Here is a 25,476-nt window from a genome sequence, read left to right as displayed (position 1 = left end):
TTTTTTTCCGCCATACTGGTCGGAAGCATCTTGCGGAGTTCCCTGGCCTTAGCCATACTTTTGCTGTTATTATAATTTTAATTCTTATTCATTCCCTTCCCCACCCCAACGTCGACCCTCAACCTCGACGACGGCTGGAGAAGTCATCGACCGTCGACTGCTGCACGACGGATCTGGGCCTCGGTAGGCCGCTGGCCTCGGCCCGGGCCTAGTAGGCCGCTGGCCTCGGCCCTTACAAGTAGGGAGAGTGGGGGGTGGTACATACTCTTCACTCTTGATATATAGTTACATTTATATATATTCCTACACTTAGCAGCCCGCTGCCTTAAGGTGCGTATGGAGGGTACCCCTTTTCAATTCTGCCCCAAGTGCAATCGCAAATACCCTTGGGTCGACAGGCACGCCACGTGCAATCTCTGCTTGCCGAGGGATCACCCCGAAGCGAACTGCAGAGCGTGTAGTAGGTTTAAACCTAAGACACTTAAGGACCGTTCGACAAAGCGTTGGGCCCACCACGCCAGGCAGGAGGCCATGGCAGCGGAGGGCGCCTTCAGCGATGGCAGCGACGCCGTACTTTCGGACGGCGAGGGCATTACGGCGTCGAAAGACAGCCGACGAGCGCAGGTCCCCGACCTCGGAAGGTCGTCCGGCAAGGCGGCTATGGGGAAGACCCCCGGCGACGCAAGCGCTACACACCTAACACACACTAAACACACTAAGACCAACCGGACCTCGACGACGTCGACTTCCCGGAAAGAGGCACAAAAAGAACGGTCCGACTCGGTGTCCTCTGGGCGCTCTCGATCGAGATCGCCTCACGACGCAAGGCAATCATCCACTCTTGCCAAGAGTGCCTCGCTACACACACTAACGGAAGTTCGATCGTCGGGAGACGAAGACGACTTCCACCCCCAGGCCGCGCTCCAAGATACCGAGACCGCGGTTAACATCAGTGAGGCCCCACGCCCGAAGCACACAGATACCTCTCCAGACCCTCGACGCCAGGCGTCGAAAGTCTCTGGGGCCCCCAAGGGACAGGGAAAACATTTTTCCACGCACGGAGAAGGGGGGAAACAGCGGAAAGCACAGCCTTCCACCCCTGTAAAGCCTAAGCAGACAAGCAAACACAAGTCTACCCTTGAAAATAAATCACCTGCTAAAGTAATACCCTGTTCCAGGGAATGGTCCAGTGAAGACATAGACAGGGTTATGTCTAGGATGTCTTCCTTGGCTGATTTTTATGATAAGAACCCAGAACACTTTCTTTCATATAACCCTCAAGGGGCCACACCCTCAGGCTCCTCCGATCCTATCCCGCTAAGTAAAGAGCCCCGGGTCGAAAGACCTGAACCCTTCAAGGTTCAGCCTTACTCCACTCCATATTCTACTCCACTCCCCAGTTATCAGGGACAAGTTTTCCCTGAAGAGGACCAGGAGTTTGCATTTATGGAAGAACAAACCGGGACAGATTACTATGCAGAGGATGAGGACCTGGAGGAGGGAGAAGATGAGCAGGAAATTTACAGAGTAGATTCCCCAGTACAAAGCGAAGCCCCAGTTACTGACTCTCCAGTTGATAACCAGCCCCTCCTTAACGAGGTTCTCGCTCGAGCAGCGGAACACTTCCACATCGACACCCACGGTGTACAGGAGGAAAGGGACTTCGCGGAGGAGTTTGTAGGAGAGAGAAGACCGGTCGCTCAGACCATCCCTATCCTCAAATCCATCCAACGAAGAATAGATCCTTCCCTGGTGAATCCTAACCTCACCAGAGCTGTCAACCCCAGAATTGAAAAGATTTTCCGGGCAGCCCAGTCTGACCCTCTGTATATAAAGGGACATCTTAGACCAGATTCCCTAGTGGTGACCAACACTAGAAAGAGGGCTGGCACGCCCTTATCTTCATCAGAAGCTCCTCCCGACAAGGAGAGCAAAAAACTTTACGGGTTTGGCAGAAAGGTAGCCTCAACGTCCGCCTACCAAGCAAGGATTGCGAATTCCACCACCCTGTTGGCTAGTTACAATTGCCATCAATGGGAAGAAGTCGCGGCGCTCATTGCCTCTGCTCCAGAACCGTTAAAGGGCCAGCTGGCTCGGATCTCGGCAGAGGGGAGAGCCGTGTCTGGTTGCATTTTAAAAGCAACTTTCGACGCCGCTGACAACGCAGGGAGATTGATAGCAGAAGGTACTGTTATCAAGAGACATGCGTGGTTACGGCAGTCGGGATTCAAGACAGAAACCCAGGCTTCTTTAATAGACAAGCCAGTGGAACCCGACCTATTGTTTGGGAAAGCGGTCGAAGACGCACTTAAAAATGCCAAAGATGAATATGAGACTCTCAAATCCCTTGGCCAGCTTACCAACAAACCCCCTAACCAGAGGGGGAACAATAATTTTCGTCGCCCACGCGGCCAAAATTCACAAAGAGGCAACTATGCCCAGGGACAAGGTACACAATGGAATAACAACCAGCAGTCTACCCAGAGTTACGGCAGGGGTAACAAGAGAGGTCGTGGAAGAGGCAGAGGCAGCCCCAACAAGGGCGGGGGCACGCCTCCACCAAAACAGTGACGCTCAGTTCAGGGTCCCTTGCCACGCAACCCCAGTAGGGGGACGCATTTCCACCTTCACCCAGGCTTGGGAAGGGATCACCTCAGACAGATGGGTGCTGTCAACAGTATCCGGTGGATATTGTATAGAACTACTGCAGCGTCCCCGGAATCATCCTCCACGACAAAGAGTGCACTCCCTAGAGCATCAAAGGATCCTTCTCGAGGAGATCGCCATTCTGCTAGAAAAGGACGCGATAGAACTCGTCCCAGGACACCAGGTAAACAAGGGTATCTATTCAACTTACTTCCTTGTGCCAAAGAAAGATTTGACAATGCGCCCAGTATTGGACTTACGGCCTGCCAACAAATATGTCAAGCCCCAAAAATTCCGTATGACCACGCTACAAGAGGTAATCCCCCTCCTAAAAAAGGGGGATTACATGGCAACCTTGGATATGAAAGATGCTTATTTTCATATTTCCATGCTCCCAGCGCACAAAAAGTACTTGCGCTTCAAGGTGGACAGTCGCCACTACCAATTCAAGGTACTGCCCTTCGGGATAGCTTCAGCACCAAGGGTATTCACCAAGGTACTGGCGGTGGCGGCTGCACACCTACGCAGGGAAGCAATCCCGGTGTACCCTTATCTGGACGACTGGCTCATAACGGGGGAAACCCCAGGAATTTGCAGGTCAAACATTCAGAGGACTATCGACCTCCTCCACGAATTAGGCTTCTCCATCAACGAGAAAAAGTCAAGTCTGGTGCCAAGCACCTCAAAACAGTTTCTAGGAGCTATCCTAGATACTCAGAAAGGATTGACCTTCCCTTCGGAAGAGAGAATTCGGAATATACTTCTGCAAATTCCGCATTATCAGTCAGGTCAACAGATAACAGTACGCAAAGCTATGCGGTTACTGGGCATGATGGCGTCATGCATTTACCTGGTCCCCCACGCGCGTCTGCGCATGCGTCCCATGCAGGAATGGTTGGCGAAACAGTGGTCTCAGGCAAGTGGTCATTGGGACGATCTAGTGGTCGTTTCGCCAACACTCGTACAGAGCCTACACTGGTGGACAAGAGAGAATCTCGCAAAGGGGAAACCCTTTTACGATCCCGAAGTACAAGCCGTGGTGACTACAGATGCATGCCTGACTGGGTGGGGAGCTCACCATCTCCACCACACAGCTCAGGGTCTCTGGTCTCACTCAGTAGCCAAGAACCACATCAATCTGCTAGAGCTTCTGGCAGTATTCCGAGCGCTAAGGGCGTTCGAGCCCCATCTACTGAACTTGTCGGTGCAGATCAGGACGGACAGCACGACAGCCATGTTCTATCTGAACAAGCAAGGGGGGACTCGTTCGCCAAATCTGTCCAAGCTTGCCCAGAAAATATGGATATGGGCACTCAGACGGAACATCTTCCTGTCATCGCAACATGTTCCAGGGGAGCTCAATTCCCTAGCGGATGCTCTAAGCAGAAACTCCCTCCCAGAAGAACACGAATGGGTCCTTCACAGAGACGTAGTAGAAGATCTCTTCTCTCAGTGGGGTTTCCCCACTATAGACCTATTCGCCACAAGCGAAAACAAACAATGCCCAGGATTTGCATCCAGGTTCCCCCAGCCGGACTCCCAAGGGAATGCCCTGTGGATGAACTGGTCAGGGATGTTTGCGTACGCTTTTCCACCAACTCCTCTCATCAGGAAGGTGGTGTACAAGATGAACAAGGAATCTATGACGCTCATCCTAGTTGCTCCCATGTGGGCGAGACAACCATGGTTTCCACACCTACGCAGGATGGCGGTGTGCGAACCCATCAGACTCCCAGCCTGGTACAACCTACTGTCCCAGCAACAGGGTCAAACAGTGCATCAGGAACCCAACTCTATGAACCTAGCAGCATGGCTCCTGAAGTCATAGAGTTTGGACATCTCAAATTACCACAGAGGTGTATGGACATTCTAAAGGAGTCCAGGAAACCAAATACAAGGCACTGTTACTTTGATAAGTGGAAAAGATTCGTTATCTGGTGCCAGAATAAACAAATCAACCCGGTTGATTGCACTCCTTCCAACGTTGTGACATACATGCTCCACCTGCTGGATGCAGGGTTGGTTTTTAACTCGCTGAAAGTACACCTGGCAGCCCTCTCGGCTTACACCACATCCCATAACAAGGTCTCGTGGTGGAAAGTACCAGTGGTTAAAGCCTTCATGGAAGGAGTAAAGAGACTTCACCCTCCTATTTCGAACCCACCGCCAGGATGGGACCTCAACGTGGTGCTAGCTAAGCTCATGGGACCCCCATTCGAACCCATGCATAAAAGTAGTCTCAAACACCTGACTTATAAAACGGCCTTCTTAGTAGCCATTACCTCCATAAGAAGGGTAAGTGAAATTCAGGCTCTGTCAGTGCAGGATCCTTTCTTTACTATCCACAAGGACAAACTGGTTTTACGCACACACCCTAGGTTCTCACCTAAATTCATATCCAAGTTCCATGTAAACCAGTCCATCGAGCTTCCGGCTTTCTTCCAGAACCCGCAAAGCTCGGCTGAGGTGAAACTACACACCCTAGATGTGCGTAGGGCGGTCCTATACTATGTAAATAAAACCAGACCGCTAAGGAAAACAGATCAACTGTTTGTCTCCGTAGCTACAGGCAGAGAGGGGGATCGCGTCTCTAAGGGCGCTATCTCGAAGTGGATTATCAACTGTATACAGCTGTGTTACTCTCTTTCTGACAAGACTCTGCCTTTTACGCCAAGGGCCCACTCTACTAGAGGCATTGGTGCCACTCTGGCTTTCATTGCAAATGTTCCCCTCGACACCATTTGCAAAGCGGCTACTTGGAGCTCTATTCACACTTTTACTCAGCATTACTGCATTGACACTCATTCCAAGACAGATACACAAGTGGGACAAGCGGTTCTAAGACACCTGTTTGCTCATGACCCTTCTCACATCCCACCTCCTTCTTCTGGTACTGCTCGCTAATCTATGCACAGCATGTGATCTAAGCAGATTCCACAAGCCTCAGAAGGGATACATTACTCACCGTAATCGTATTTCTGATGCTTGTATCTGCTTAGATTCACATGCGACCCACCCTTCCTCCCCTCCGAGAGAAGGCGCATGATTGCTTGTAGTCTTACCTTTTCTGTCTATCTGCTTGGATTATCTGTACTCACGCTACTCCTCATGCTTCCTCATGTCAGAAAAAATACAATCTGAGGATCCTACACGCGTGAGGGATCTTGGGTACAGTGGACGTCACACTAGGGATAGTATTACTGGCACGCCTGTGTCGACGCCCATTTTCGACTTTCGAAAAACAAACTGTAATACTCCGCAGCTTCCACTAGATGTCGGCCTATGCACAGCATGTGAATCTAAGCAGATACAAGCATCAGAAATACGATTACGGTGAGTAATGTATCCCATATATATATATATATTTTTTTTAATTCACTAACTACCTACCCGCCCACTCTGCAAACAATCCCCTTCCTCACCTGACTACTCGCACACCTAGGCCCAGCTAATACCAGGGAAGGCTCGGGAGCAGGCAACAGGACTTGACAATCACCAAGTCCTAACCGTCGCCTGCCTCCCGAACCTTCCCTGAGCCCTTAAATACCCCCGGGAGGCGCTCTGCCCCCCACGGCCACTCGCTGGCCTTGTGCAGCGCCAAAAACTCCCCGGGGGGAAACGCTTCGCGTTCCCCCCGGGGCCCCCCTTTCACGAATGGAACGCTCGTGATACGATCTGCTAACCGCTAATTCTCACGTATTGTTCAGAGCTGGAGGGAGGAGAGTCTTGCACGACTTTCATAACACAGAAGCTCAGAGCCCATAGAGGCTGCACCAGTTGCTAAAGTCGTGGTATGCAAGACCTAGTTACGTTACGGTTACTTGTAAGTACTTCCGTCCCGACCCCTTCTAGTTTTATCACTGCGTGCTGTAAAACAATTGATTACATTTACAGCGCTGCGTTACTATTGAGTCTGTCCGTGGCTTTGTGTGTGTTTTGTATGCGCTAACACACTGTTGTGCAGCTTTTTCTGAGTGCTTCAACACACATATGCAACTGTGCAATTCCATAAAACAAGCATTGACAATGCCATTTGTTTGGCCGTTTACTGCTGTTTTTTTGCATTTTGCATTTATAGGCACCAGTGTGCAAAGAGGAGAGTGCAAAGTTTCAAAGGAGGATGTGATAAGGGGTGAAGGTGTGCAGCAGAATGAGATGGGCAATTGAGCTAGGGAGGAAGCCATTGATAGAGGGTGCCATCGATAATGAGCAAGAGGAAATATGAGTTAGAAAGGGTGAGAGTGAGCAGGTAAGAAAAAAAGCGAGTGTGAGTGGAAGGATGAGAGGGGGTAAGGTGAGGGATTACAGGAGATAGGGTGGGTGGCGGTAAATCGAGTGGGGTGTGGGTGGAGGTAGAGAGAGTGGGGGTAGAGTGGGTGAGGTTGGAGAGAGAGAACGGGGGTAGAAAGAATGGGCATGGGGTAGAGAGGGTGTGGTTAGAGAGAGTGGTGGTAGAGAGAATGGGGGTAGGGTGGGTGGGGTTGGAGAGTGTGGGGGTGGGTGGGTGTGTGGTGGTAGTTGGTTGGGGACAGGAAACATGAACAACAAAGCAGCCTCGGGAGGACTTGTCAAAAGATGCCCAAACATAACTCAACCAGCACATGTAATGGAGTTGGGGTTAGTGGGGGTAGAGAGTGGGAGTGTAGTGGGTGAGGGTAGAGAAGTGGGTTTGGGGGTAGAGAGTGGGCATTGGGTGTGTGGGTGGTAGGGAAGCAGCCTCGGTAGGAATACAAAAAAACGATTGGCGCCGCAAGTAACCTGAAGTACCCCAAATCTACACAAAATAGTCCAATTAGGCAAATCCCTAAGCAGCTGGGAAATGGGACGCCTGGCCAACTTGCGTTTTACAAAGCTGCGGATTGGAGCAAATCCCATTAGGGAGCTCATGGAGCTCCTCATTGGGGAGTACGCCGAAGGAGTTTGGAAAAAGAAATGTTTGTGAGTTGGCCATTTTATGCCGTGGCAGCTAATGGGTTGCCAACCAGATATTCGCCATTCAGTCCCCCATTTCCCTCTCTGTCTCATTTGTAACAATGGTTTTGGCAATTTTGTGACTTGTACCACAACAATTTACCAAAACCAAAAAGCAAGGTTCGGACCGCTGTAGTGAAGAGACATTTGCCCCTCTGACTAGTTCAGGTGGATGGTGGTGGCATTCGTTTACCACCTTTTCTCTAAATAACACTATCACTGCACTACCTTTGACTGAGCCTTGTTTATATGGGATACGCCTTTTATATAATGGAGAGTGCCCTGTGAGTTCTAAGAACTCGTCCCGCCTCTTGCATTTTCTAAGACCATATGGCTGTGGTGTAATAGCCCTTTTTATTTACTAGATTTCCCAGATCAATTTGAATGCCCTGGTGCATCTACCCCCAGCCCCCCCAGCCCTCCAATCCCGCTCTAAGACATGACATGTGTTGTTTGTGTCCCAGTATCTCTCTTGAAAGCTCTCCTATAGGCTGGCGCTGATGTATTGTCGAACTGCTCACATTGGTGTCGCCCAACTTGTGAAATGGTCCATTGGCTAGTGTTGGGCTGCTAACATCCTAAAGATGGAGGCAGGTGTAGTACTCCTTCTTATCCCCGAGGAACAGTCATTCCCTTCCTGCTTGATCGAGTCAGAGTCGGTCATCCCATCATTGGATGTTGTCTTGAATTGAGAAGCCTTTTGGCTCCTGGAATTGGCTTTGGACTTTTTGGGGAAAGAAGTGTTGTCTTATTCTACCCCAAGCTGTGATGCCCTGCCAAATCTTCTTGAAGACTGTAGAAATCTCTCCTCTGCATGGGACTCGCCACAGAGCTCGAGCCATAGCAGGTTGGGTGGGTTCACAGGTCTCTTGGAGGCACGAGAGCTTTGCTTCTGATGTTGTCTGGCGCATGCTCTTGAGTTATGCAGCCACATCTGCATGCTGCTCCTTATTACTGACTGATCTTCAACCCCACCCTCTTTGACTTGGGAACTGATTGTGTCCTGAAGACCAGAACATTGTGGAGACCTGTCCCTCTCTTTCTTATGCAACACTTTGGATCTCTTAACTGAGATGTGGCAGAATCCCTGCAAATTCCCTGCGACCATGGAAGTGAAAGCCTTGCTTTTGGAGTCTTGACTCTTGACCCTTTACTGTGGGCACACGTTTGTGGTATAATGCCAAGCCCCAAGGCATTGCTGGAGTACCCACACCTGAACCTGTGTTGCTATCTTCAGCTGGACTTGAGACTTCTCATTGTTCAGATGAAGAAATTCTCATTCAGTATTGTTTGGGCGGACACAAATTAGATGTTTTATGTACTTTATTCTAAACCTATTTTCACTACTGTGTTCAGAATGTTTCCTACTTTTTTATTCATGTACCCGACGTTTTCATTCTTGTATCTTTTATTATCCCTGGTTTGCCTAAAGTACAATTGTGTAAAGTTCTTCAGTAAAAACCTGGGGGTCCTCTTCGACTACACTCTCTCCTTCTCGTCTCACATCAGACATCTCTAAAAGTCCCAATACCAACTGCACCTTCTCAGAGGTATTCTACCTTTTCTCACCTTCCCCCAGAGTCTCGCTGTCTCCAGAGCACTGGTCCTCTCTAGGCTGGACTACTGCAACAGCCTCTTTCTCAAGCTTCCCTCCTTTACCCTTCATCCTCTTCAACTCATCCAGAACAGAACTGCAAAACGTATTCTTGGACTCAAGCTCAGGGACTGCATCTCTCTGGCGCTCAAATCCCTTCACTGGCTCCCCGTGGCTGCAAGGATTAAGTTCAAGACCCTTTGCATTGTCCACAAGGCTTTCTGGGGCCTGGGCCCACTCTATCTGCAACACTCTCTTCCTAAATGCTCTCCTTCCTGAGCCCTCTGTTCGTCTTCCTCCAACGCTCTGTTGGTGAGTCGCTTCTCCAAGCAGAGGCTTGGGGGAAGATCTTTATCCTCTACAGGTGCCCCCCTCTGGAACAGCCTCCCTGCCTCTTTCCGCCTTGAGCTGGATCTCCTTAAATTCCGGAAACTCCTCAAGACTTTCCTCTTTGCCGCCTTCTCTCTCCCTCCCTTGCTAGCCAAATCTCTCTGCTCTCTCGCTCTCTCTCCTCTTCTTCTGCTTAGTTTTGCTGACTGGCTGCCTGGTGTACCTTCAGAGCCTCACAGGTCCCAAGCTTTCCTCGCCAGTCTCCTGCACTTGCCCCCAGGTTTTTGCACTTGCCACAGCATTACTGCACTTCAGTTACGACCCATGAGAGTGGTATCTTCCTGCACTTAAGCCATACTCTGACGGGACTGGGCACAGTTGTCTCTATTGCCCCGCCCCACTCACTTCCTTTTCTGTTCAACTGCATTATATGAATGTGCCATGCCTAGTAAGATTGTTGTGTTGTTTTTCCTATATCTTCCCCTCCCATGTATGGTTGCGCTTTGAAACACAAGCGCATATAATAAATCAATTCAATAAAAGGATACGTTTTTACGATCTAATTGAACTCCTTTTTATGTGCAGGCTGAAAAGCATGTCGACCATCCAACTTTGACTATGAATGATCAGGCCTGCTACCAAAAGGTAACCAGGTTTTCTTGTAAACCACTTGTGGTTTAGGATTATGCTGGGCCATCAGGACTTTTAATGACTACAACCTTTGATCGTCTACAATTTTACAGGGGCGTATGTGACAAATTGACTTCTGCCCTGCAGGAATACAAGGATCAGTAGAGGCTAGAATGCCCACTCAGCCCTCACACTTCAATAAACCAAGAGCCAACACAATAATAAAGGTAAAACAGGCACAGTCAAGAGTTATACCTTGCTTTGCCTTTTGTGGTAACATTGGCAGAGGGGCGTCTATAATCTTAAAAGGGGTGTGAATGTGGTTCAGTAGCAACCCAAACAGCAAAGTATAACAGTCCAAAATAAAGGAATATCCAATCAAGGTTCTATGCAAATATATACAATTTAATTAAATGCACCATGTACAACGATAACTAACTTGAAAAACACTACACAAAACCCACCCCTGAGGAAAGAACACAGAATAAGCAAAGATAGCCAATTCAGCACTCATGGTAATGAACCAGGGGTGAAAAGCAAGCAAAAGCAACAATGTACTTGGAAAAGGATATGTACTTGTGAGCAAAAAGGGTTCAAAGGGACCTAACCAGTCTCTAGGGCCCACAAATGCACCCAGGGGCTGGGGGGAGGGAGCTAGCAGTCAATAGTACCTTCTTTGCATTTCTTGGTGGTTAGGCATCGGCAAACCAGACTTATTGGCGATGATTGCGGAAAAGCAGAAGGCAGCAACTGCAGGTCCTGCTGGTACAGATGTGTTCAACAGTTCTTGAAACACGCTTTAAGCAGTTCAACATCGAAAATCACTAGGATCCCAGCTGTCTTGGCACTCGGGGTGCTGTGAGTCCCAATCAAAGGTGTTCAGGGACAAGATAAGTCCTTTTCTTGTGTCCCCAAACACGGGAGAGGCTGGAAAACAACTGCAAGGGTCCTCCAACATGGTGGGGTCCTGGGAACCGCTGTGGCTGGCAGAGAGGCAGGTTCTGTTCCAGCATCAGGTCACCCCCAATGGTCCCCGAGGATGGTTAGGGGGGACAGAGCTGGTCTCTGCCTTGGAAAACCTGCCTCCACCTCACAACTTGACGACTTTAGAGAGGACGGCTCTCGTAGCAGGGGCCAGCGAAATCTATTGAAGTGATGATCCAAAGACCATTCCCACGATGATTCAAAGAAGTGATTCCAGACACCTTCTTTTATAAGCAAATGTCCCCAGGTGATTGGACTAAAGCTAGCCTGCTTTAGGGGTCGAATCCTTGCTCTTGCAATGTGTGAACTTTCCCTTATGATGTCACACCTAAAGTGATGTGCTCCAAAGGAAGTGGAGGGGACTGGAAAGAGGCAGAGATTATCAAGATGGCAAAACCCTCCCAATGGTGTACAGAACCCTTTTTGGCTCACCCTAACTATGATCCCATTGAGAAAGAAAAGGGGCAAAGGCCTTTAGAAATGCAGGCCCGGCTCTCTGTGAATGGGTGTGCCTCTTGGTTTCTCTTCCCTGGCCAGTGTCCTGTAGAGTGGCTGTCCTGGGAGAAAGGGTGTCACCTGCTCTTACAAAGGAACAAAAAGAAGCAATCCCCCAACACTACAGACCTGTGAATGGACAGGGGTTGGCATTGTCTGGGAGGAATACACATCCTTACACAGTTGCATTGGGCCCACAGGGCTGACAAATGTACGAAATCAAATTTGGAATGTGGCTGTAATAATTATGTGAATATCATGTTCCATACCCTAACTCGGGTATGGCTTATATTTGAAGATTATTCTGCCACCAGGAGGTAGACACATAATTATAGGGTTTTTGGAACAGTGGTGCGTATTTTAAATGCAACACCTGCGCTGCAGAAACTTAGCAGTCACTGCAGCTGTCAAGAGGGCACCTATGACCTCTGAACCTGCTTTGTGCCACTGGTACAGCAGGTGCTGTGAATAAGGATACAGATGCAGCAGGGCACAAGTACACACTATGCTTTTGGCATGGAGTTTATGACAGGGGAACCCGATTATCATTTTTCCCTTTCAGAGATTGGATTACCTGCATCATTTTATTACTTAATAAAAAATACAAAAAGCCAGAGTTTTTACACCCTTGCCTGATGGCAATTCATCACACTTGAAGACCAGTTCCAGGTCTGACAAGGGCTCAGATTGCCATGACATCTACAGAATACTTTCTACATTGGTGATTATCCTGTTGTCAGCCTCACAAGGATGAAAGCGTGGGTCGAACACATCTGATAGGTGACCGACTCTGTTTTAGCTGTGTGGGATTTCAAAAGTACTGGCCTGGCCTCTCTTCGCAAATATCTTCCTTCTCGAGCTCTTCGCTCATCCGCCTCCAACTCCCTCTCCGTCAGTCGCTTCTCCAAGCAACGAGTTGGTGGTAGATCTCTCTGTTTGGCTGGGGCCTCCCCCTGGAACAGCCTCCCTGAAACTTGAGGAATCATCATCTCTGGATCCGGAAGCACCTCAAAACCTTTCTCTTTGCTTCTGCTTTTTCTCCTCCTCTCCCTTGCTGACCTCTTGGCTGAAACTGACAATGCACTGGTTACCTGGCCACCCTCTGATCTCTGGCCCAGGTCCCTCCCCCGCCAGTCACACAAACACACACACACCCCTGCACTGCCTTCCTGGCAACCCGTGCACTTGGGGACTGTTGTCTATCCCTGCTGTCCTACTACCAGCACTTGACACCTGATGTCTGCACTTGCACTTGCACTTGCCACTTGCTGGCCGTACTTTTACTTATTGTTTATTTATTCTATCATCCCATGTACTGCACCGTCCCCTCCTCCTTCCCCCCGGCACTTTCCCTGTTCTCTCCCCGTTCTCTCCCTTCCCATGCACTTGCGCGATCTGAATGACACCTGGCCTACTAAGATTGTTGTCTCTGTCTTCCCTCTGCTCCCCCTCCCTTGCCACGCCGCGCCTTGAAACACTTGTGTATAGGCGCGTTATAAATGCCATATCATATCATCCAACCTCAGTGCTGTAAATGTTATCACTTCAGAAGGATAAAAGCCTGAATAAGGCCCACCTTCCATGTGACTATATCTGCCCATCCCACCTGCCTTTCACAAATAGAACTTCCAATGAAATCTCTGTTACATGTTATCCATATCCGCGGTACTAGTTTAACCACCTGCAACATTATGAAAAGCTACGTTGGGAAGACCAGACCTAGGAGTTCCTCTTCACCAGTGCCACTGACATTTTAGAGGCACTGGAATATCGTGACAGCTCTCCATTTAAATATGAATCCACCTTGGTGTACCACATTGTATACCCTCAGAAGATAGAGGCTAGATCAGGCATGCTTGACTGCCTTTCTCAGCTCTACTCATGTGTCACAAAATGTTGCCATTTAGAATCTTCCAACTGAGTAAAAGCAGAAGTATTAAAGAGCACGCTGCTGCTGGACGGAATCCGGGCACGCTGGCGCTGGTGCATGATGTCATCTGACCGAGCTTTACCAGGTTCAAAGAGGTATCGGCCACTGCTATTAAATCTCCCAATTTGGTGGTAATCCCCAATGCCTTACATTTGCCTGAGTTGTCCTAGTTCCCATCTTTGGCTCTGTGGCTTAAGCTATGTCTGATCTAACCACTATTTCATATCCTTGCTCCGGTATACACATAGGTTTGCGTGCCAGGTAACATGCCCCGCCCCCCTGACTTGATAGTTTAATAAGTTCTCAAAGTTTTCCAGCTTTTTCCATTTGCTGGCCCCATGAGGGGGGGGGGCTGTGGGTTTGTTGGCTCTTTCTCCATATTGACATCACTGGCCGTATGCTTCAGTCATATAACCCATTTCAGCGCTACTCCTGTTACCCACAGGCTGGAAGACCAAATCAGGAACACAGGGCATTGTGAGTGAGTGCCCCTGCTCAAGTGGCCCCACGGAGGCAGCTGCGTTTCCTGAGATCTCCTCGTTCAATAATGTCCAACTGAAAGGCACTCTTATTGCCCGCAAAAGGATGAACGGATTACTTCGGGCACACCTGACATGTCTGCCTTTTGCCACAGCCCTACCAGCCCTTTTGATGTCCCCGTTCTATTTTTCTTAACTTTACAGTGGTGCTGTTCTCTCTCTGAAGCATTGACCTTTTGATTCCAGGGTGAGGAGGAGACGCTACAGAACTTTGTATTTGTATATGCATGTTTAATTTAGGTTCAATATTGCACAAACCTAACTAGTAAGCAATGGGGCACTGTAAATGTTGCTGAGGGGAACATGTGAGCTTGGGGTTGGTGGTGGGAGGGGAGTTACACTATGGCATGAGATGTTCCAGCCATAGGGTTGGGACCTTATGCAGGAAAGCAAGGAGCCTAGGTGGTAGCTAGGTATTGACTGAAGACTAAGGACTTCAGTTCCTCCGGAACTGTCACATATGGCACAGACATTGTGCTTAGTCTTAGAGACCGTTCAAGCGTTTTTCTTTTTTTTTCTTTGTGAGCCCAGGGCACGTGCGCTCTCTCTCCATCCATCCTTGTTATGGCCTGGCCTCTCTCTCTCTCTCCTGGCCCCCATGTTGAGGCCTGGCCCCTCTCTCTCTCTCTCTCTCTCTCTTTCTCTCTCTCTCTCTCTCTTTCTCTCTCGCTCTCTCTGTCTCTCTCTCTCGCTCTATCTCTCTCTCTCTCTCTCTCTCCCTCCTTGTTCCAGCATCTCGCTCTCTCCCCATTATGGCCTGGCTCCCTAACCCAGGTGCCCATAACCCCAGGTTAGTGCTACCGAATGTTGACCCAGTACTGTCCAAGCATTGTCTTATGCTACGGATGACTCCCTAAATGTTGGCTACGTTTCCTCTGGGACTTTCGAATTTTCCCTACTCTATACAAGTGTTAGTGTTCTAATGGGAGTTTGGATAGTGCCTTACACTTTGGTCTGTTTGCGTCAGGCTATCCTTCTATGTCCACTCTCACTTCTCCCTCTCTACTCTGATCACTTCCCAGTCACTCCTCCCACTTTTCAGATGTCACCTCAATGTTTCACTCCTTCTTATTTTTGTTTCCACCCATTGAGGTTTCCTCTCTTCACACTCCACTGCACCAGTACTTTTTCCCTCCCAGACTTCCCTCCTCTACACCACAAATCCCTTCCTCCGGATTACTGCTCTCCTTCCACTATGACTCCCCTCCAACTGCTACTCGCGTCCCGCTACTATCCTCCTCCTGGTACCACTCTCCTCCCACTACTCAACCACTCTACTGTTATTCTGTACCATTCACTTTACATACATTACTTACACTATATTCTCAACACACTAGCCACACAAACGTGCACACGCAACACTGCAGAAAGCACTTCCACTCCTAAACCAATACCTCTTCTGCTCCACGAATCTCCTAAACAAGCAGCCACTTGCTCCTTCCTGCTGCTGGTCTCTCGTCCTCCACCTTCACCTATGACCTCGCCTGGAAAAACCGCACACTTCCTGCTTCCAGGCCCTTCCTTAAATGTGCCTTCATCCAGTGCTCTGCTCTCTCTGCCTCCAGACTCTGCTGTCTTTGATGCAGGTTTTGCTAGTCCATCTCTCTCTCTAGATGTCTGGTAGTCATTCAGATGTTTCTTCTGAGATGGGAGATTGGCATTTAAGAGAAAGACCATGGGCAGTTTCTGGGACCTGAGGCAGAAGGGGTGGGGGGCAGTAAATGGGACCATCATGGCTCGACTTGCCCTCCTTTTTAGTGCTGGTTCCATATTCCTCCATGCCCTCTCAAACCCGTCAGAAAGGAGATTCCCACTTCCCTTTGACAAAGCCAGGTTATTGCCCCTGTTGGAACTGCAAGAGTGTTGGGATGGTACAGGTTGCCACTGAGCTGGTGTTCAAGTAGGCAGGGGCATAGCAAGAGAAGGCCTGCTTCCAGTTTTTTTCCTTGCATTCCAGTTTCGCCTAGGGATAACCCGACTCCTGGAGGAGAGCAACTCGTCTGAGCTAGAGTTGTGCAGCTAGGTGGGCGAGTGGTGGTTGCCCTGTGTGCGTGACATTAGGGGCAGACTTAAGCCAATGGAACTTTGAACACATTTTCATGCATCCATCTGACCAATCTAACTTGGGGTACAGCCAGATACTTGTAAACAGAATGAAGGCTATCTCGCAGTGACCCCGCGTGCTCCATAGGACAACATAAAGATGCACAGTGAGTACAGCCGGTAGGTACATCGTTTGGCTGCTCTTTCAAGTGGGAGGCAAACCATGAACAGCATTTGGTGGCCCTCTGAATACCAGGCTTCCCAGTGGCATTTTCCTGTTCATTGCGTCAACTTCAGTGTAATGTGCCCAGTTTTGGTGCCCTTGTCGCCTGGAGCATTGTGTCCAGAAGTTGAGGCAACATGTGGCTAATAGTGTGCAGAGGCGGAGTCAACATCTGGGTCATAGCTTCCATTTCTGTGGGCCTCATGAGTTATTGTGTCCATTCATGGAGGCCACATCTGTTATGTTATGTACTTGTAGCGGTCACATCCGGAGTTATGTTCTTTTTTAGAGAACTCAGCAGAACCATAAGTAGCAGTTGGAGACTGCTGACTGAAACTGTACTTAGTTTACAAGTCCAATGGGGGGGGGGGGATGATCCAAGCACCTGAAGGCAGGTGGGATTGTGGTATGATATGGGGTGGTTGAACAGAGTAACGTTGTCTGCCTCATTCCTCTTCTGAGTACCTGGATTTTAAGGCCATGCGGAGTTAGAGCTTCGGGGAGACATCTTAAGTGGCGAAAGCAAAAACGGTTACATGAATTTGAAAGTTTGTGGCTCAAGTGGTGGACATGGGAGTGAGTGGGGGATTAAAGCCGGAGACCATGCAGGGTATGGGGGTCGGGAGTGGATAAGAAGTGGGCGTTGCCCATTGTCCCTGCCACACTGGGTCTCTGCGCCTCGCGGCTTCCTTTTCGTTCTGCTGCTGTTGTGACAGGGGTGGGGACGCAGCAGCAACGTGCCCCGGGGATCCTACGCCGCCTCTGCGCGCTCTGAAAGGGGAAGCGTGCAGGCGGTTTTTCGGAAGCGGCCTCCTCTTCGGCAACTTCAGATTCCGGATTTAGTTTCGGAAAGTTAATAAACAGGAAATGAGCAGCGTATGACAACACCCCCCCCCCCCCCAAGAGGACGAAAACCTGCCGCTGCGAAGGCGCCCGTGACACGGTAAGAAGACCCTTTGCTATAAGTTTGTATAACATAAGTGGCACCGTTTAGGAGGTGTTTATGGCAGTGCGTTTCCCGGGTCAGTGCAGAGGAGTCCCCCGCTCCTCTCCTCCCTCGGCGCCGCGCGTTCTGCCTGCATTCTGCCACGCCTTTACACCTTTACGCCTGTCGGAAGCACGAGGTTCATTCATTTAGAAAACCCTGTATTCCATTCGCTTTTTTAATTCTTATTCTAATACGGCAAAACAATATGCGCTGGACCCGTCACCTGAGAATCCGAAATGTTGCCATGTACAGTACATTTCGTTGGTGTCTTTGAGTGCTCCTGATAACCCGCCACCACCAACCTCCCAACACCCGCCCCCCCGCCCCAACAGCCACTAGCGCTACCTTCCACGTGTTGTTGGTCGATCGCTGAAACGAAGATCGACACAATATCACATTATACGCGTTCAATGCATGAATTCAATAACTGATCAATAGGGTTTGTCTGTGCGTTTGGGATTATACAGCCTGATGCCCCAGACGACTGGTCCCCGCCCCCCCATCCCTCCACCCGTTTCCTTCCGGACAATGCGTAGTGTCGGGAGCCTGTTGCGGAGGATGCAGTACCGTTAACGTTACATGTATGTAGTAACTTCTCCGTTTGTTGGTCAGGAAGGAAGTGTATTCTCGTGTTGTTTAACTATTGCGCATCTAAGCTAATCGCTACAATCCATTGAGAGTGAACTACAAAGGCATACGTTGCGCTGGTCACATTAGAGGAGCTCTCGCCAAAACATGAATTTATTTTGTGGAATGGTTTGTAAGGGTGTGTCTATTCTCAGGGACATGGTGCTTAATTCCGAGTTTGGTGGTTAATAGATTACTGTTACTGTGATATGGAAGTCCTGGGGTCGAAACCTCCCATATGGCATGAGCCCCTCCGGCATACAAAGACACAGTAGGCAGTGTATCCCGTCCGGGCTCAACGCGTGCTCTGCTTCAGCCCAAGTGATCTGCCCCTTTTATTTGGTAGCCGCACACAACAGTTTCATAACTCCGCCGCATGCGCAATTTAAAGGGGACACCTTTCATAACTACCACAAACAGTTTAGCAAGTGCAGGGTCCAGCACAACATAGTGATTGAGGTGGACAGGCCTCCCCGTCCCAGTTCGTTGAGGATACGGCCTGCCCCCTTTACAGCTGGGACTCTCCTCAACTGCGTCCCTCCGAACCTGGGGACTGGCCACCCCACCAGGGGTGTGGCTAGGTCTGGAAAAGATCCAGGGCTATACTAATGTCGCGACTGTCAGGACTCGGGGCTTGCTAGTCTTTTGGTTGTAGCCCCTGAACTTTTATCCGGGGCTGCAACCAAAAGACCCGGGGCTATAGCCCCCTCAGACACCCTCTAGCAACGCCTCTGTAACCCCATCACTTTTATCTGGCTCTTAAGCGCAGTCTCGGCCCAGGGACACGCCAAGCTGCGTGCCTTCTCATTCTCTCTTGAAAAAACAGGCTTTTCTGGGCACCATAGCTGTTCCAGCATAGGCCGTCACCATTGACCCCTTCACAGCGACCACGTCCATAACATTTGGTTCATATGTTAGTGACCATTTACCCTGGGGACACTGATTCTCTACAATTACCTCATCTCCTGGTGCCAACTGGTACTATTGAAGCCCCCATCTCAAACTCTTGCTCTCATTCCGGCATCTCCTTTCTTCTTCCACCTGGGCATCGTCAATGACAGCTGGCTCCTGTTCATTTGCATTGGGCAGCAGGCCCCTCGGGCAGCTCCTAAACATGGCCTCAGCAGAGGCCACCACAGTCAACCTGTAAGTGGTTTCAACCCAGCACTCCACCTAAGTCAATGGCAAGTATGGGATGCCCAATTGAAACCCTTATTTATATATTTTTTATGTCAAAAGTTTTTATTGCTGGACGATGTACCCATATATAACGCCCCTCTCTTTGAATCCCCCCCGGTCTCACTGAACCAAGAAGTAGGTTTGTTTTGCAAAGTTAAAAGATATATTTGAAGAATTGCACAATATATATCACACTTATATGAATATGAATAATATCTAAATGTCACACTTATTAATATTTATGCAATGATCAGCAATAGGTAGTATTACAATAATCAACAATCTCTTTAATCAATTAGGAGTAGGAATAGGAAGAATAATGTAGCAGAGAATAACTTTATGTGGGTTCAATGAAATGCAATGATGTGAAATTAATGAAACACAGAAATAAAACTTGATATGAACTCAATCAAAGACAATGTAATCAATCTTTCCCCCTGTTACTACTCACTCCCCCCAATATGCAATATGAAGAGATGGAATGAGGGCACACAGGTTTCAGGAATAACAATCAACAATGCAGTTAAATCCCAATTCCCCAGCAAGCTTAGAGAACAGGAATGATTTTAAAACGGGTCAATTGCTTTTAAATGTGATTTGAAATGAATGGGAAAAATGCTAAAAATTGATTTTAATTCGCTAAATGGGATTCAGAACTAGTGAGAGCCGCTTTGGATAGGTTCAGGTAGACACTAGCAATGATTGTTGAATGATTGGCAGATAGGAAATTAAATTCAGAGGTTGAATGCAAGAAATAGCTATTTTTACATGTGGTGAAATTGAGCCAAATGCGAAATCGCGGCAAACTTTTCAGCGCATGAAAAACGCAATTACAGAAAAACTATAAGGAGTTGGAATGCGGTTCTTAGTTCATTTGAAAGCTGTGGATGTTAGGATGTATAGTTCAGTAGTTACAGAGGTTTTTAGTAAAGGTCGATTTTTCTCAAAAAGGCTCAAAATTTTACAAATGGGAGATTGCGCTTTTGAATTACAAACAGGTTCTTTACACTAAGAGTCTATGAAGCCGCCAGCTACACGACAGCGCACCCACCAGACCAGTGGCGCCACCAGTTGGTTGGACCTGTCGAGACGCTTGCCTTTCTTCAAAAATATATTGCGCAAAGATGATTTATCACTACAATTATCACAGAAGTATATGGATTAGAGAAGGATTCAGGATAGACAAGAGATTCTATAATGCAGTTTGGATTGGTTGGAATTGGTTGGATTGGATTACTTAATACTAAGAGATTTGCTATGGACAGTTCTATGCTAAATACTCACTACTATAGCTTTGGAAAGGAATGGGCCCGTCAAAGATCTGGTCAAAGGTTTGGCTGGAATTCGCTCGCCACCGGACGGGTCTCAGGCGCTTAGTTCTGCTCTCAGCAAGGCACTCTGGTCTGCACGGCCTCTTGGACTGTATCTGACGGGTGGTTCTGGGGACAGCTCTGCCGGACTGTCTGCCAGAAGCAGCCAAAGGCACAGCCAGGCTGTTGAATGGGTTAGGCCCCGTGGAAGTTTGGGGCTAAATCAAGTTGCAAGATTTTACAGGCCGGCTGAGAAGGGTTCAGCTTTTTTGGTTGGGCCTCTGCTTCAGGGTTCTGGAGTCTGGATCTAGGTTCTGGAGTCTAGATATGGGTTCTTCCTGCAGAGCGCTTCGCCGGTAGATCAGTGATGGGTGAATGTGTCTTTCTGGGTCCTCGACAGTCCCTATTTATGTATTTTCCAAGTGGATGGGGAGGCTGATTAAACTACATCCAAACCTCTAAGAATCTGATAGGTCAGAGAATTCCCTCTCCCCTGATTTGAGAAGGGAACACTGTCATGATGTGTCATGTTTATGGCCCAGGGAGAAAACCTCCCCTTTGTTTCTGTACAGTATATCTTATTTTTCATAAAAAAAACATTTGCAATATCCCAAACTTACTAATATTACATATTTACATTACAGATTCACTAAGGTACGTTTCTGTCAAAGCCTCATGTTCCTACGAGTTTTCGTTCCCAAATGACAGTTTTTCGCGCTTTTGGTGGGTTACCCATTTTCGGATCTGAACCATTTTTTATTCATATATGCACATAACATCTGGGCATATCCCTGTAAATTTTCATATTCCTAACATCATAATTGCTACAATTTTAACATTTTTGTGGTTCAGTCTCTGAACATCGCACAGATTTCAGATTAGTCTTAAACTGTGAGCGATCTTTTCATTTTAATAACCTCTAAATTCCATATTTTTATCAATTGAGCACAATTTGTTATAAGACTTGTTCTCAAACATACAGTTACTTCAGTTTCAAATCCACATGTTCAGTCTGGCCTGCCTCCAAGGCTTGGCTGAGCCAGAGAGTAACATGAGCTTGTTCCTGCCTGGGCTGGTTTCTGTTCACACCCGAATAGCATTTTCTTTCAGTTCAAGAAACCCATTGTCTCTTTCCCAGAGCAGCAGAGCAAGTCTCCTCCTCTTCTCATTAGCATCCAAATGAGAGATCCTCTCCTTTTGGTGGGAAGGAAAAGGGTGGTGTGTTCTCAGTGGGGGAAAACCTCTTTGAAGTTTAGCTGAATCAGGTTACCTTACAGTAAGTTGTGACATTGTTCCTTTTGAAAATTAAAGTTACAATTTTAAAATAAGCAAACACATCTTCAATTCCAGTCTTTTTCAACATGAAAATTAAGTTGTGGGAACCCATATTGCATTTGATGGAAGTCTCTGCTTTCCCCACACTTAGATTTTGAGACACAAGTTTTAACATGACAGATTTACAGATCGCCAGCTTCTGACAGAGGCAAGTTGCGATATTGCGCCCATTTTCAACATATTTTCCCAAGCAAGCATCTTTAAATGTGGATTTTCTTCTGATAAATGTACTTCTGCTGACATTGTATTTATGTGGATTCTTGAAGCAAAATGATGTTTAACATCCAACAAGGAGGTTGTATCTTTTGTGTGGTTTGTGAACCATGATTTTTGCAGATTCGACAACCAAGAAAAACAGATTTCCAGACAGCTGTGTGTTTCTTTTGCAATCAGCATGGCTTTTTCAAGTAGTTTCAGGCTACTCTGTGGGTAGCCCAATGGTGGGTTTTGGCAGTGGTCTCCTGTGTTACCACTGGCATAGGCAAAAGTGGATTGGCGGCCTATTTTTCAAGTTTTTCCTGGGCACTTCTGGGTGATTTTAGCATGCATACTGCTTTCTAGCGGCCATTCTGATGTTCCTGATGCAAGCAGCGCACAGGAATGTTGCAGGGCCTGGACTAGTGGGTTAAAACATCCCACAAACCAGTGTGGAGTCACTCAGTACTCCCGAAGGAACTGGTATAGGGCTCTGCGAAGGCATTGACCCTGCCCATGGGCGATTCGGTACACCTTGTTAAGCCGTCTCATAAATCGCTCTACCTCTCCATTAGCACAGGGCCAGATCGGGGTGACTTTCCTTTGGTGAATGAACCCCATACTCTTTCAGGAACTCAGGGAACTCTCACCTTGTAAGGGCGGTCCATTGTCCGAGCACATGGCCTGCGAGAGACCATGGGTCGCAAAGATTTTGTCAAATGCCACCGCCACATCCTCAAAGGCCACTGACTCCACAAACTCCACTTCTGGGTACCTAGAACACTGGTCCACCACCACCAGGAAGTGGACACCCTGACCCGTGGAACCAAAGTCTTCATGCCCCATGGCATTTCCTCATTTGGGGGGTCCTTTTGCGCCAGGGACACAGCCTGGCATCATGCACAGGCCACCACAAACTCCTCCACTCTCCAAGTCCGGCAACCACACCTTTAGCCTCAGCCTTGCCTTCGTCTTGGCCATCCCCTGGTGACCATGGTGCGCAAGCTCAATGACCTGCTGTACCATGTGGGACGGCACCACCATATTGTCTCCTCACAGTAGCAACCCAGAGTCAGTGAACGATAACTCCTCCTGGACCTTCCATAGCTACTCCAGCGTCGTCCGAGCCTCCTGGGTCCTTTTGCCTAGGCCCTCCAGCACAGATTTCCACTCCCCTTATTGCAGTGAGATCCAAAGGATCCTGAAACATTTGTCCCTCTCGGACGCCTTTCCGAGTCCCTGTATGGACATCGAGTTTGGAGTCGCCACCTCCATGACAAGTTGCACGTGCTCCTCGGCCTCTTCAGTACTGGACATGTCTTCCTATTCGCAGAGGGCCCTGGGATGGCGCAATAAATATTTCGCTGTATTGTTCACCGCTGGGTGGTATATCAGGGAGACCCCATATTCGAGCACCAGCAGCATCCATCGCTCAATCCTGGCCGGTGGTTTGGATGACAATCCTGCCATGATCAGCAGGATTGTGATCCGTTATTACTGTCACCGCCCTTCTCAGTATGTAGAGACGGAAATACTGACACCACCACAATACCGCCAAGGCCTTGTGCTCAATCTGTGAATATTTCTGCTCAGTGTCCGACCGAGCGCGGCTGGGTCTTGCTTCCCCTTTGCTGTCTGTCTGCACAAAAACAGCTCCCAGGCCCAATGGGCTAGTGTCCACCACCACTTTCGATGAGTGCAGGGTCGAAAAACGCCATAGTGTCTTCTGCCGTCAGGGCCCCTTTCACATCCTCAAAAGCCGCCTGCTCGAGGGGGGCCCCATTGCCAGGTGGAGTCCATCTTTGTCAGGCTCTTTAGTGGCTCTGACCTCGTGGCAGGGTTCTTAGTGAATCGGCCACAGTAGGTGAACATCCCCAGGAAACTACAAACCTCTGTTATGTTCTCCGGGGCGCCTGCTTCCATGATGTCCTTAACCTTGCAGGGATCTGGGAACACCTCTCCCCTTCCTTGAACACGAATCCGAAGAGCTTGTTGCTCGTTTCGGAGGAACTCGTACTTTTCTCGATGCACCATGAAACCCAGAGCCTGAAAACGTTCTAGCGTTCTCACCAGCCGTGTCATATACTCTGCCTCAGACTTGGCGAAGACCAGGATATCATCACTGATGTTTAGGATACCTTGCAGGTCAGCAAGGGTTCCTCGTATTAAGTTCTGAAAAACCTGAGGGGTTGACGCACCGAAGCTGAGTCGCTTGTATCTATACAGCCCCCGGTTTGTCGTAAATGTCGTGATGTAACAAGACTCTGGATGCAGCACGACCTGGTTGTAGCCCGCCTGCAGGTCCAGTTTGGAGACGAATCTCGCACCCTGCAGCTCTGCAATGATATTCTCACTGGCGGGTGCCTCTCCCGCTTGATGGCCTTGTTGGGAAGGCGCATGTCGACGCAAATCCTGATGGAGTCCGGTTGTTTGGGCTTGCAGGAATCACAGTGGGCGACACCCATGGCGCCTCGCCTTCCACCTTCTCGATGATATCGAAGTTCACGAGGTTATTCAATTCCTTATCCACCAGATCTGTAGTGGAAATGGGACCCTTCGGTGCTTGAGGGCTATCGGCTGGATGGACTCATCAATGTATAGCCTTACAGGCTTGCCCACCATCTATCCAATTCCTGTGAACACCTCCCCAAACCTTTCGGGCTGCCTGTACATCCTCCACATGCACGCTGTAGGCAAAGGGGACAATGCTGAGCAGTTCCGCCTCCGCACAGCTCAAAAGGGTATTAGTGCTTACGTCCGTCAAGATAAAACCCTGTCTTGATGGACGTGTTGCCATGCTCGACCTTGGATACAAAGGGCTCTACCAGCGGGATGGGCCTGTCGCCTCCAAATGTGAATGCATGCCTTTGGAGGCTACAGGGTTGGGGGTTCTCTCAGCGACTCGTAGTGCACCTTAGCTATAACATTGACCGAAGCACCTGTGTCCACTAGCACCGGGATTGGCAACCCTTCCACCTGAACCATGCACTTCGGCCGCCTCCTGGCCCTCGCCTTCTTGAGATAAAGAAGATGTTTTTGTCACCCCCCTCTTCCTCCAGGTCCTGGAAGTTTCCATCCTCTGCCTGATCGACCAGCGGCACGTTCGGCGGACATTGCTGTTGGAAGAACGCAGCTCTGATCGATCCCCTGTGGACGACTTTGGGCAGCGGGCTCTGCACATTCGGGCATAATGGTCCATCGTGCCACATCGCCCACACGCCTTGCCCTTAGCGGGGCATTCTGCTGGGTGCGGCAGATCATAGCCACACTCCAAGCATGACTCGGGCCCTGGGTGATCCTGTCTCTCTGCTGCGTAGATGGCTGACGAGCCCCTCTCGCTCCTTGGACACGACCAGTTGCACAGCACACACCTCTTCCGACCTGGCAGGACGAATTGCAGCATCCATTCTTGACGCCCACTTCTCCGCCACCTCATGTGACAGCCCTAGCTCCAGAA

General features: G+C 49.0%; 1 protein-coding gene across 9 annotated transcripts in view; it reads left to right on the top strand.

Annotated features, from left to right (window-relative positions):
* RASSF2 (Ras association domain family member 2) overlaps positions 1 to 25,476 on the top strand; it is a 466,003-nt gene that overhangs the window by 188,579 nt on the left and 251,948 nt on the right. For 2 of the 9 annotated variants that reach the window (XM_069618870.1, XM_069618865.1), the window contains exon 1: positions 17,101 to 17,328. The exons of the other annotated variants lie outside the window; for them this stretch is intronic. The gene's annotated coding sequence lies outside the window, so the exon portion shown is untranslated. Of the gene's footprint in view, positions 1 to 17,100; positions 17,329 to 25,476 lie in introns of those variants that run through there. 9 annotated transcript variants of the gene reach the window in all.

This window comes from Ambystoma mexicanum, chromosome 10 (assembly GCF_040938575.1).
Source record: "Ambystoma mexicanum isolate Mex_15411 chromosome 10, UKY_AmexF1_1, whole genome shotgun sequence".
NCBI lineage: Eukaryota > Metazoa > Chordata > Amphibia > Caudata > Ambystomatidae > Ambystoma > Ambystoma mexicanum.
Note: the sequence above shows the minus strand (reverse complement) of the source record. Positions and strands in the feature narration are given on the sequence as shown.